Raw genomic sequence first — 13777 nt, 5'->3', positions numbered from 1 at the left:
CCTCATGCGCATCATGACAGATCACCATCTCTTTGACGCCTGGAGGTCCCTCCACCCATCACAAGGGGAGGGCACCTTCTATTCTAGGGTGCACTCCAGCTGGTCCTAAATAGACCTATGGTTGTAGTCCAAGAGACTAAACACTTGGATCCAAGCTGTGGCGCAAACCTTCCTAGACCATTCCTCAGTGCTCATGAGACTATACCCGCCGGACAATGAATCCCCATATCATTCCTGGCGACTCTAGCCCACAACCTTGCTAGATAGAGTCTTCTGTAAAAAATATACGTCAGGAAAATCTTTAATTCTTCCCTCGCAGTAAAAACAGTGTCTCAACACTTGCATGTGTATGGGAAAGCTTCAAAGTCACCATTCGGGGCTATGTATAGCCAAAAGCGGAGGGATCCTACGTTCCTTCAGGGGAACACTAAATAGACTAGAAAGTGACATCAAAAAAACAGAGGAGCTCCTACTTCCGCCCCAAGCCCACAGTGAAGGGTTACGCTTAAAGAACTACTAATTGAATATTCCAATGAAGTGGAACGTGAATCTAAATTCCAATCTAAATATCATGTGGCCAGATCATTCGGCGAAGGTGAGCGTCCTGGAAGAACTCAGTCCGAGGCAACCAGACCCCCCAGATTCGCTAATCATATTTTGGAAATAATAGAAGAGGAAGGTACTTGGCATATTGAATCACAGGAGATCCTTAATATTTTGACTGCCTGCTGTGCAAAACTCGCACACATAGAAAAGTACCTCCTGACATAGCGTCCTACTTAGTGGACCCTGCTCTTGGGAGGACCAATGACTCTCGCAGAGAGTTTCTGTCTGCCGATATAGCGGAGGACGAAATCTGTGCCGCAATATTGGGCCTGCATTCCAGCAAGGCCCCGGGACCCGATGGGCTCCCGGTAGACTTTTATAAATGTTACATACATGAGCTAGCACCCTCCCTTAAGCAGGTTTTCAAGGAGGCCAGAGAGATTGGGACTCTTCCCAATGCATTGCGGCAAGCCATGATCATATCCCTACTCAAACCAGGCTGAAAAGCCAGCAGCTTTGAGGCCTACAGACCCCTGTCACTCATCAACTGTGACACCAAGATCCTAGCTAAAGGCCTCGCAAATAGGTTGACATTGCTGATGGAGGACCTGGTCCTCCCAGACCAGGCAGGTTTCATACATGGCAGGGCAACTTCCCATAATCTGTGCACAATATTCGCATTACTACACAACATTGACCCGGAGATCAGCGCAGCAGGTATCTGCTTAGATGCCATTAACACCTTTGATTCCCTGGAATGGGATTACATGTTCATAATGTTGGTTGAATGGGTCTTTTCCAGCCATTCCTGGCATGGATAAAGCTACTGTATGGCCGGCCTAAGGCTGTTATAGAGATTAACGGCCTATACTCCAATCTGACCCCCAATATGCGAGGCACACACCAGGCTACACTCTGTCCCCGTTGCTTTTTGCTCTCCCCATTGAACCCCTCGCGGCCAAGATACAGCAACATCATAGAGAGCATGCTATACCATACCCCTCACGTCAGATACTAATATCATTCTATGCAGACAATGCCACCCTTTATTTACAGGACCCACAGATTAGCCTCAAACCGATCCTAGGAGAATTAATCAGATTTAGTTCCCTCTCCGGGACAGGGATCAACTGGAGTAAATCGCAGATTTTCCTGTTCACGCCCAGCTATGTTCAGTTCCCATTGAAATGGTGCAAAATGGAAATAAAATATCTAGGCGTGATAATAACAACAAATAAAGAAGAAACGTTTCGCGCAAACGTGTCTCGATGGATCACGATGCCATTCTCATTGGCTGGAATAGTGGCCTTGATGAAAATGGTCCTCTTACCTAAATTATTGAATCAGTTCATGAATATACCCTTTAATCCGGGACGCCCATTTCTTCGACACCCTCCGATCATTACTCATCAGACTAGCATGGGGCGAGAAACAACCCTGAGTGGGATGGCGGACCATTACACAATCATGCCTCAATAGGGGTTTTTTCTGGCTGCTCAAGCCCACTACACAATATATTGGCTCCATCTGGCACCCTTTATGCCATACCTAGCCATCGAACAGGGATATGTGGCTCCTTTCTGGGAACGCGTGTCCCTGGAGTAGCCTATCACACAGTAACCTGCACTAACCAAGCCTGGGAGCACCTAGCCAAAATAGTGGGCAAACCAACACTGTACTCTCCACTTGTACCTCCTGTGCCAGTCACACATGAGGCTGTATGCCACGAGACGCTCCATAGGAGAGACCTAAACTGCTGGGGCGACCTTCACCGGGGGGGGGGTGCCTTCGGGGTAAGCCAGGAGTTCTTGACTGGGGATAATGTCACTCCATTGGAGATATTTCTTTATGTAAGACTGAAACACAAACTTAGGGCCAATGTCCCGGGGGTCGCTGATGAACCCCCAACTCCATAAACACTAAACACCCTATTCAAAATGACTGGACCGGAGCATGTGGTTTCCAGCATATACCCAGTTGCGGTGCTCGAGAGGACACAGCCGAAACATGGGGTCAGGGAGGCGTGGGATCATGACCTGGAGCTGTCCTTGACAGACGGGCGGTGGACAAATTGCTGCACACAGACGTAAGATATTAGTGCAAGCAGTCCCCTACGAATCATACAATTCAAATACTTACATCAAACTTTCTATACACGCGTTGCTTTACAAATACAACTTGAGAACTGATGACCTATGTGAGAGATGCCATCAAGCGGGGGCCGGCTTCTTACACCTTGCATGGCAGTGTTGTGAAGTTCATGGGTATTGGCGTGAGGTGATTGATGCTCTGACCCAAATGATAGACACACCTCTTGCTGTGTCCCCCTTACTGGCACTTCTGAGCTACATAGCTGAAATACAAACATCATACAGAAAATTTGTAGCAATGAGTCTATTGCCGGCCAAACTGAGAGGGGCGTGCAGATGGGGCAGGCCCCCAAATTTAAGGAATGGCTAGTAGACCTTATTTATTGTAAGGATCAGTTCATGAACTATGTGGAACTCCTGCCAGCCTTGTCTCGCCCAAGAGACATCTGGTAGCCCCTGATGGATTATCTCAGGGAACACTTGAAATGAACCTGTGTGCTTTGGGTTTGGGTGCATGGACTGGACATTCAGTTGGGGGCCCTGCAGTGGAGAGGAACGCACGATAAGTGTATTTCATTTGTTTGCCTATGTCTTCTTATGAACAAACTGGAAATGTGGAATCGTTTCACAATGCTGTGCCCATATCATAGTGAAGGTCTGTGCTTCATTAACAAACGCCTGTTAAAATGCTTTTGTGATCCACTGTGGATACTACATTGCAGAATTACCTCTAGCAGTAGGTATGCTTATTGTCCGTGCTGTGCATTGATACACTGCATTGATGTATGTTATGTTTCTATGTAAGTTGAAAAACCCAATAAACACATGTAAAAAAATGGATTAGCATAACTTAATAGGCCACAAACTTTTGTGACAATGCTCGGGAGTGTTTACAAAGACATTCACTTTCACATCAGGAAAGTAATTAAGAATTTTAAAAAAAGATGAGAGGCAAGGCCCCTGGTCAAAAAGCATAACGGCAAACTGAGGGAACTTGTGATAAAATAGAGAGAAACAAGGGGAAATTACACAAGAATGACAAAACAAAACTCAGATCTTCCTCAGAGGGTCGAAAAGCTTCATTATAAATTGGATTTTACATAAATGTAGCAGTTTTATAATGATTACATTCTGGCAAAATGTACTATCTTGTGAGTTAATAGTGACAGAAGGCTTTTGGGTCCTGATTGTCTCCCTAGAAACATGAAATAAGTGTTAGAGCGTAATGCATCGATTGCTATTTCAGTGTGGTGAATTGCAGTTGCACGTACACAATAAAATCTCCCTGTGTGGCATAGTCATTGGCGAGTAACTAGGCTGGGAAGACACTGCAAAGACCCTATTTTATGATTTTTACTTCTCTTAATATGCTGATTTTGTCCTGCATGCCACACATTCTCAAGTAATTTTAGGCTTCAAAGAGAACTAACCAGTACTCTCACACTAATCAAGTACATTTAAAATAATTCTGACATTCTTTCTTGTATCTAATCATGTAATAAACCTCTCACACTGTACCAGTTAGTGATTTCCAAGGGCATCCCTTTCACATGAGTAATACAAGAGTTAGAAAAATAAGCAAAGGCTCTAAATTATGGGTTAACCCTGGCCACAATGTATCACGAATTAGTATCTTTGCCATTGTAGTGTTCTGTTTAACACAGAACTTAACTACCGTTCCTTAGCAGTTTTATTGGCACCCTTCCATCACATGCATCACCAGGTAGGTGACACTGCTAATAACAAGGGCTGGGTGCACAAGTCTGGTGCAAGTTCCATGATGTAACCTGTGTCACTTTATTTACTAGCATATGGGCTGAGGGTCAACAACACCATAACTGTGTGTGCGGTCAGCGCACTCCTATTTTGATCAAATGAAACAATGCTTTCTAATTTCATACAAGGTTGCGTGCTACCCAGTGAGAGGCAGCCAGCCTCGTAATACAAGCAACCCTTCTGGTGAATTTTCACCAGTATACTGGATGCACAGCATAAAAATATGGAATTAACACTTAAGAATGTTATAAGACAAAAAGAAAACAGATCATTCCATTGCTTTGTACAAAAATTATATATTAGCCATAGAATCTTGAAATCAGATCAGATATCAATGTATAATTACAAACAGCATAAATGAAAATTTGTGCAATGACGTACAGAAAAACTCAGTACATATTTGATTCTAATTGGCATAATGTTTACATGTTACACCTCAATTACCCAGCCCAATGTATTTCAGGATTATATTATTCCCTTCTTCAGGGGCCACTGTGAGAAAAACAAACATATTATCAATGTTGCATAGTGTAGTATTTACAAAGAAATAATGATTCAATTAGCGCCCAAACGAGGAAATATGAAGAGTGCCTGAATGTGAATTTACGCACGGCAATGCAAAAAAGAAGTTAAATAGAATCGTGGTGTGCGACAACAAATTGTGATGATGAAAACAAGATTGTGAAAAATGCGACTGAACAAGAGGTGACTGTAAATGGTGACTGTTTATTGAAAGAAGTGATTGTGAGCACATGAATCATAACCAATGAAACAAAACAAGAACCCACAGTGAATGGTGGTTTATTTTATGAAAATAAATCAGTGACCAAACGTGATGAAAGTAAGTGAGAAACACACAGTATCGTCTAGCGAAAAACATTGCGGGTGGAACACAAGACCATTGTTCTGAGACTGCTACAAGCTTGTGAGTACCCTGCTAATAGCTGGTACATGATAAATCAAATGATGTGTTGAAAAGAGACTTACAATCAACTGTGGTAACGTGGAAGCAACTGTCTATTGAATTCTGTAGCAATTAAAACTGTGTTGTTGAGCTGTGAAAAAATAACCAAAAGCCCACTGTCATGTGCCTGTAGCCTGAAGTGGAAGTGATAACAAATTGATAAAATTAACATTTACCTAGAATGCTGCTAGTGTGGTGACTACGCGTTCTTGTATTAGTCTTGCAATCTAAAAAAACAAAATGAATAGCATCTCATAAACACCTGACCTCTGCCACATATTGTGTGTAAGAAGCCTATCAACTACTCTGTCTCGAGTAGCTGCTGTAGTCTGGAGTTTTCGGAGCAGGGTTTTGTTGATTCTGGCATAGAGGGCGTTTCCGTAGTCTAGTCTGCTGGTTATGAGGGTGTGGGTGGGTGACCGTCTTCCTGGATTCGGAAGGATCCATTTAAAGGTCTTACGGAGGATGCGGAGGGTGTTGAAGCACATGGGGGTAATGGCTTTGACCTGTCCGGTCATGTGAGGGATAAGCAGAGTATGATGCTGAGGCTGTGGGCGTGGTCCATAGGTGTGGGGGGTTGCAGAGGGTGGTGGGCCACCATATTTTGTCCCATGTGGAGGGGGTGGGTTCAAGGACTTCTGTCTTCTCTGAATTGACCTCCAGGCAGCTGCTGCTCATCCAGGAAGCAACGTCTTTCATTCCTTCCTGTAAGCTTGGTCTAGAGCAGGGGTACTCATAGTACGGCCCGCGGGCCGGTGGCGGCCCGGCAAGCCTTCCTTGGCGGCCCGCCGGACCTTGCAGACATGTACCAGTTTAAAAAAAAAAAATCAATAGTTTTAGTAAACACCGCCGGTTGATGCAGCCTGACTCGGAGAGGCTCTGCTCTAGGGGGGTCGGGAAATTCCAGCCATAGAGTGGAGCTGCAGGGGCCTCAGAAGAGGTGAAACAGAACAAAGCCTCATTAACGATTTAATGGTCTTTTAAAGACCTGTGAAACGCTCCGGCTGTGTGCGCGCCAGGCAAGCTGACTCATCCCGGGCTGCACAGAGGAGGGGGAGGGAGGGGGGGGGGGAAATGTTGGACAATTACAGTGATCAGGACAAACCCCGTGACTGATTGAACTGAGCCACTTGGAGATCACTCTGCGCAGCCTCGAGTAGCATTCGTTTTATCGACACTGAAGGGATGAAAGTCTGAATCAGCCCAGCCTTATTTGGAATCTCTGCCCTCCGGATTACACCTGATCTCTGCTGCAGTGGTCCAGCCAGCTCTCGTGCACCCTCTACATTAGGGAGTCACTAATAATGTGCTGCAGATTTTGGGAAGGCTGGGGAAGGTGGTTCGACGTGTGCAGCAAATAGCTCTTGCTTTTCGTGATATTTCTAATAGAATTAATACACCTTGCCTAGACAGAGATAGGGAGACAGAGATGGAGAGAGAGGGCGAGGGAGAGACAGAGGGAGGGAGAGTCAGGGGAGGGAGAGAGAGGGAGAGGGAGGGAGGGAGGGAGAGCCAGGGCAGGGTGAGGGAGAGGGAGAGGGAGAGTGAGAGTCAGAGGAGGGCGAGGGAGGGAGAGACAGAGGGAGGGAGAGTGAGGGGAGGGCGAGGGAGGGACAGAGGGAGGGAGTGTGAGGGGAGGGAAGGAGTGTGAGGGGAGGGAGGAAGAGAGTCAGGGGAGGGAGAGGGAGGGAGAGAGAGAGAGTCAGGTGAGAGGGTGAGTCAGGGGAAGGCGAGGGAGGGAAAGAGAGTCGGGGAGGGAGGGAGAGAGAGGGAGAGTCAGGGGAGGGGAGGGAGGCAGAGGCATAAGGAGGGAGGGAGACAAAGGGAGGGAGGGAGGGAGAAAGAGGGTGAGAGGGAGAGAGAGAGGAAGACGGGGAGAGAGAGGGAGGGAGACAGTTAGAGAAAGGGAGGGAGACAGTTAGAGAAAGGGAGACAGAGAGAGGGAGGGAGGGAGGGAGACAAAGAAAGGGAGGGAGACCAAGAGAGGGAGGGATGCAGTGAGAGGGAGGGAGACAGAGAGAGGGAGGGAGATGGAGGGAGGGAGGGAGGAAGTGAGAGGGAGTGAGGGAGACAGAGAGAGAGGGAGAGAAAAAGAGAGAGGGGGAGAAAAAGAGAGGGATGGAGAGAAAGAGAGGGATGGAGACAGAAAGGGGAGGTAGAGAAAGAGAGAGGGAGGAAGACAGAGAGAGGGAGGGAGGGAGACAGAGATAGGGAGGGAGGGAGACAGAGAGAGGGAGGAAGACAGAGAGAGGGAAGGAGACAGAGAGAAGGAGGGAGACAGAGAGAGGGAGGGAGACAGGGAGGGAAGGAGACAGAGAGGGAGGGAGGGAGACAGAGAGAGTGAGGGAGACAGAGAGAGTGAGGGAGACAGAGTGAGGGAGACAGAGAGAGTGAGGGAGATAGAGGGAGTGAGGGAGACGAGAGAGGGAGGGACGGAGAGAGAGAGAGAGAGAGGTAGAGAAATAGAGAGAGGGAGGGAGGAAGAGAAAGAGAGAGAGGGAGGGAGACAGAGAGAGAGATATGTGTGTATGCTCGGTCTGGTGGCTCAGTGGACAAAGACATCCGCTGCCAGGGCCTGTGTTCAACCTCATGGTCACAGGTTTTTTTTTGGTCTCTAGCCCCGCCCCCTCTCGCACTGACCACGCCCCCACCGGTGCGGCCCTCGGCCACAAACTACACTGTAAATTTGGCCCCTTAGAGAAAGTTTGTGAGTACCCATGGTCTAGAGGTTTTGGGTTACTTTGTGAGGGAGCGGATGAGCTGGGTGTTGTCAGCATAGGATACTATACTGAGTCCGTGCTGTCGATGGCAGCTTTGGGGGGCCATGTAGATGTTGAAAATCGTGGGGCTGAGCGATGATACTTGGGGTACTCCACAGCTGATCTTTGTGCGTTTGGAGAGGAAGGGCGGAAATGTAATTCTTTGGGTTCGGCCAGTGAGGAAAGAGCAGATCTAGTCGAGGACGGTTCCCTCTATGCTGGCGTTGTGGAGTCTGGCAGTGAGCGCGCGGTGTGAGACGGTGTTGAAAGATGCAGAGAGGTCGAATAGGATGAGGGCCGCCATGTGGCCCTGGTCGAGGAGATGTAATCTGGGGCGGCTATGTGGATGCTCTCTGTGCTATAGATGCTGCGGAATCTGGATTGCGAGGAGTCGAGGATGTCGTCAGCTTTGATGAAGTTTGTGAGCTGGATGTTGACAATCTTCTCAGTTACTTTAGCTGCGTAGGGGAGGATAGAGATAGGTCTGGAGTTTTTGAGGTCCATCGGGTCAATGGAGGATTTCTTGAGGAGGGTCTTGACTTTTGCGAGTTTCCAGTCATCGGGGAACATGCTGGTTTCAAAGGTGGAGTTGATGGTGTGTCACAGTTTGGGAGCTATGGTGGCGGCGGGTCTTTGGAAGATGTGTGGTAGGCAGGGGTCCGTGGGGGCTACTGAGTGAATGCTTTTCATGGTTATGGTGGTGTCCTCTGTGGTGACTGGGGTCAATGCGGAAAGGGTAGGCTGGCTGGTGTTGCTGTAGATAGGTGCGGTTTCGGAGTCTGGCATCTGTTCATTGAAGTTGTCGTAGAGGGCCTTGATCTTGAGATGGAAGTAGGAGCCAAGTTTGTTGCAGAGGTCCTGGGAGGGAGGGACATCTGAGGCTTCGCTGGGGGGTTTGATGAATTCCTGTATGATGTTGAAGAGCTCATTGGAGTTGCTGGAGTTGGTGAGGATCTTGTCCTGGATGAAGTTCCTTTTGGTATATCTTATGTGTTGGTGGTATTCTGTCATGGCGTTCTTTAAGCAGGTCCATGCTTCCAGGGTTCTGGTGTTTCTCCAGACTTTCATGAGACGCCTGTAGGTGCGTCTGGATTTTTAAAGGTTGTGGGTGAACCACTTTGCCTGTGTGGGTGCTCTTTCTTGGAGTTACTTAGGGAGGAGAGCCTGTCTGCGCAGTCGGTGATCTATTTTTGGAGTTTGTGGGTTGCAGAGTTGACGTCTGTCATGGGTGGGGGAGAGGGGGCATGGTTGAGGGTGGAGTTGAGGTGTTCTTTGGTGACCTTGCTCCAATTCCTGCATGGGGCGTGGTGTAGGTTTGTGTGCAGTGGGTTTAGAGAAGGAGAAGTGTACGCAGTGGTGGTCCGTCCAGAGGTGTTACGTAGTGTGGCTGAAGGGGATGTTGTTCCCTTCTGCAAAGATGGGGGTTGAGGATGTGTCCTGCCTTGTGGATGGGGATGGTGACAAGCTGCTTTAGTCCGATGTTGGCAAGGCTGTCCAGGAGGGCGGTGGAGTTGGGGGTCACTGAGGTTGTTGAGGTGGAAATTCAGGTCTCTGAGCAGTATGTAGTACATGAAGATGATGGTGTGGGGCACGATGAGGTCGGTGATGCTTGCGGCGAATGCGGTTTGTGGTCCAGGAGTTCTGTAGGTGACGGTGCTGCGTACGGTCGTTCTGGGGTTGGTCTGGATCTGGAAATGGATAGGTTCTGTGGGGTCCAGGAGTCCTTTGTGCAGGATGTGGTGAGCCGGAGGGAGTTCTTGTGTGCAATGGTGAGTCCTCCTCCCAGCTAGGTTGAGGTGGTCCTTCCTCTGGATCTTGTATCCATTGTGTATGGCAATAGTGATGACGGGGGAGGAGGCATTGGTCCAAGTTTCAGTGAGGAAGGTGATGTCTGGTGACAGGGTGTCAACGAGGTCCCAGATTTCCACTGCATGTTTGTGCAGGGAGTGTACGTTGAGGAGGAGACAGCTCAGGGGTTTGGGTGCACTGGCATCCGGTGGGTGGGTGGTAGCTGTGGGGACAAAGAGGTGTGTGAAGTTGAGACAGCAGTGTCAGCAGGAGAACTGACGTCGACAGCTGGCAGTTGTTGTTTCTTCTGGCCGCCATTAAGTAAGAGACAGGGGAGGGAGCGCAGCGACGGAAGGGGAGCGAAAGGCAAAAAACTAGAAAAAACGGTGAAAGCAGAAACAGGGAAGCAGCTCAACAAAAAGGCACAAATAGACCAAAAAGGCAACAGACAGACAGAGGCACAAATAGACAAAAGAACAGGCACAAATAAACAAAAAGCAGAAAAACAACAGAAAGGCTAGCAACAGGGATGAGGCAAAGGCAGGAGCCTGCAAGTGGAGGAAGGCCTCGAACACCTACCTGCTACCAGAGTGGTCCTGGGGGGAAGCGGCCCAACCACGGAGCTGCGCAGGGGAGAGCAGATTTCCCTGACCAGGAGGTCAAGGGTCTACTCAACTTATTGTGCAGCGGCACAACGACGGAGCTGGGCGGGGGAGAGCAGAATTCCCTGACCATAATATATGCACCCTTGCATCCTGGCGCAAGGCTGCCTGCGTTGGGCCAAGTACACCAGAGTAGGTAGAGAGCTGAAATGTTCCATATGTTTGAACTGTAGCACTGTTCTGCTCTTTTCCATTCTCGTATCACAACACAGCAACTTGTCTTGCTGCATTATATTGTGCACACTTTTAGAAAATCTGCCAATACATTTTGAAACATCCTACTTTTAAATACAATGCATCCTGATTTATGGGCAGAAAGGCCTACATAGGTGTGACATGTTAATATTTAAAAAGAAAGTTCTGACCGGTGAAAAGGGGTTACTTTGATAGATCAAATTGTAATATTTAAACTTCCACACTCAGGCTATAATGGTAGTGTAGGGAAGTGCCCCTTTAAGTACGGTCCCCCCCCCATTGCTCCAAATGCTAATGGTTATGACTCTGATAGTGCACATGAGTCTGCTGCCTATACCCCAGTGCCTTTCCTCATCTTAAAACCGCTATCTTCCACTTGGTAATCCCAAATTGGAAAACATTTTAACACATTATAAGTTTCTAGCATATGGTACCAGGGGTACAAAGGGCGTTGCTGGTAAAGGAGTCCCCAGGGCTTAAGCTATTTTTTTTTTTGCCACCCTGGGGGACTTATGCAAACTACAGAAAACAGGCCTGCCATTGCAGAAGCAGCAGTCATTTCATTTCATAAAGCTTTATTCGGAACATTTAAAAAACATGTCCATAAAAGCACAAATAATACAGACAATTCATACAATTTCATAGAGGCAAACATAATATACAATATATATACATGATCAAAGAAAAAGAGATACACATATTACAAAATATCCAGAGGGGGATGGAATAAATATTTAAAATATACAAAAGTCTTTAAAAAACACATACTTTTCCTGGTGCTAATCGCTTTGAATAAAAAAGATGCGGTAAAAAAACAGATGTCCGCGTGATTCAGATTAAAAATCAATTTCATAGCCTCTGTAATGTCTCTCACTCCAAATCTAATGAATAATGGCTTCAAGTAGAATTTCCTTAACTGAGTGTACAAATCACATGTTAACAGAAAGTGCTTAGTGCTTTGTTCAGTCTTATTGTCACATTTACAGGGACCAACAGGGCGCGATTTAATGTAAATAGCAAAAGTTATCAACTTTTTTCACTGGTTCACCATCAATAACATAGTGGGTTTTCCCTTTTCTTTTAACTTTTCCAGAGCGGCATTCCATTACATAAGTCTTAGCCTTATTAATCACCAATTTCCTATTCTTAATGAAGGATACAAAACAATCCATTAAGCGTTGAAGGCCCAAGGGTGTCCTAGACAGTAACACTGCGTCATCCGCATAGAGTAGTACTGGTATGTTAAAGTTATTAACTCTAGGGGCATCTGCAGCGACTGCCTGCAGGGCAGATTCAACCTCATTAATAAAAAGCAGGGGCGCAAGAACGCACCCCTGTCTGATGCCCCTTCCTATCCCAAACTTAGTGGTACACTCCCCATTGGGTCCATAGCGAACACTGGTGCGAAGTTTTTCATACAATCGGACTAAGAAATAGATAATTCCCTCTGGGGCACCCATCTCCAGTAATTTGGCCCATAGTATTGCGTGGTCTACCAGATCAAAGGCCGGCGAAACAAAGATAGAGCGACCCGTTTTTTGCCTTGGTATATTTTCCCACCAATAGTTCTAAATTCAAACACTGTTCTATAGTACCACGGCCTTTTCTAAAGCCAAACTGGCAATTACTTAAAATCTCGTTAGATTCTGCCCACTCTTCTAATCTTACAAGGAGGACCCTACTCATAATTTTAACTGATGAATCCAATAAGGATATAGGTCTATAATTTTTTGCATCCCCACAATCTCCTTTCTTGAAAATAGGGATGATTATTGACTCTTCCCAAGTGGACGGTATATTACCGCTGATAGCTGTATTAAAGATTTTGGTGAGCGAGGGGGGTGGAGCTAGCCGGCGTCGATGGCGGACGCGTGAGCTTTGGGCTCCTCGCCTAAGCCCCTAAATTATCCTGATAAACTATCCTACTGAATACCAATTTAGCTGAGTTTGGGGCCTGGTGACCCCTGGTGCCCCCCCGACCCGGTTGAGTGGCCCGGAGTGACCGAGAGCTGTGGGTGACGACCCGTACACGATCGGCGACGGAGAGAGGCGCGGACCAGGCCTAAAGCCGCGACCTGCCCCGCGGAGCAGGCCGCACGACGTCACCTGACGTGCGGCCTCGACTTCCAGAGGAGCCGGAAAGCGCAACACGCTGAAACTGGGGCGGCGCACGGTCCGTGTGATCGCCACGGCCCACTTGGGAGCCCACACACAGCGGCGTTACAACTGCAGGGACACTGCCGCTAGCGCGCCCAGTCGGGGCCGGCGCAGTTCTTGGCGGTTGGCGGACTCCGACACAAGCCGCACCCCGGAGGTTACACCTGCGCCGCAGCCGCCATTTTTGGCCCGCCAACACCAACGTTTCTGGGGCCGAGGAGTGAACGACGCACTACCCTTGCGGCACTGCCCGGACGTTTACGGGGTGGTTATCGTGAGACAGAAACCCTCCCTGGTGCTGGATCTTCATCATGGGGAAAAATGATGCTACGCAGGCCAAACTTTCCTTTGACCGCCGGAAGACGAAGGGGTCGGAGCCCCCGGCGGCGGAAGCCTCCCCGAAAGGAGCCACGGCGTCCACGGCACCTACGGATCTTCGAGATCTGCTGGCAGAGATGGAGAAAGGAATCCAGAACAGCATAGAGGCAGTGGGCTCCAAGATAGACGCGTTATCGTACCGCATGGACCGCATGGCGGAACGCGTAGACAAACACGCGGAGCGCCTCGACATGGCAGAAAGACGCCTCACGGAGGCGGAGGAGGCTCAGACCGAGTGGGACAAAGACCGTAGGCAATTCGGCAGATTGCTCCAAGTGATCCGTGATAAGGCAGAGGACTTAGAAGCGCGCTCCCGCAGATCGAACATTCGCATAACGGGAGTAGCGGAATCGACTCGGACTGGCAAGATGGAGCTCTACGTGGAGAGCCTGCTGAAAACGCTTCTTGGGGAGGAGGCCTTCTCCCCAATGTTCATCGTGGAGAGGGCGCATCGTACTTTGG

The sequence above is a fragment of the Lissotriton vulgaris genome, chromosome 3_1 (genome assembly GCF_964263255.1).
Source record: "Lissotriton vulgaris chromosome 3_1, aLisVul1.2, whole genome shotgun sequence".
In the NCBI taxonomy this organism is placed as follows: Eukaryota; Metazoa; Chordata; class Amphibia; order Caudata; family Salamandridae; genus Lissotriton; species Lissotriton vulgaris.
This window is presented reverse-complemented; position numbering follows the sequence as displayed.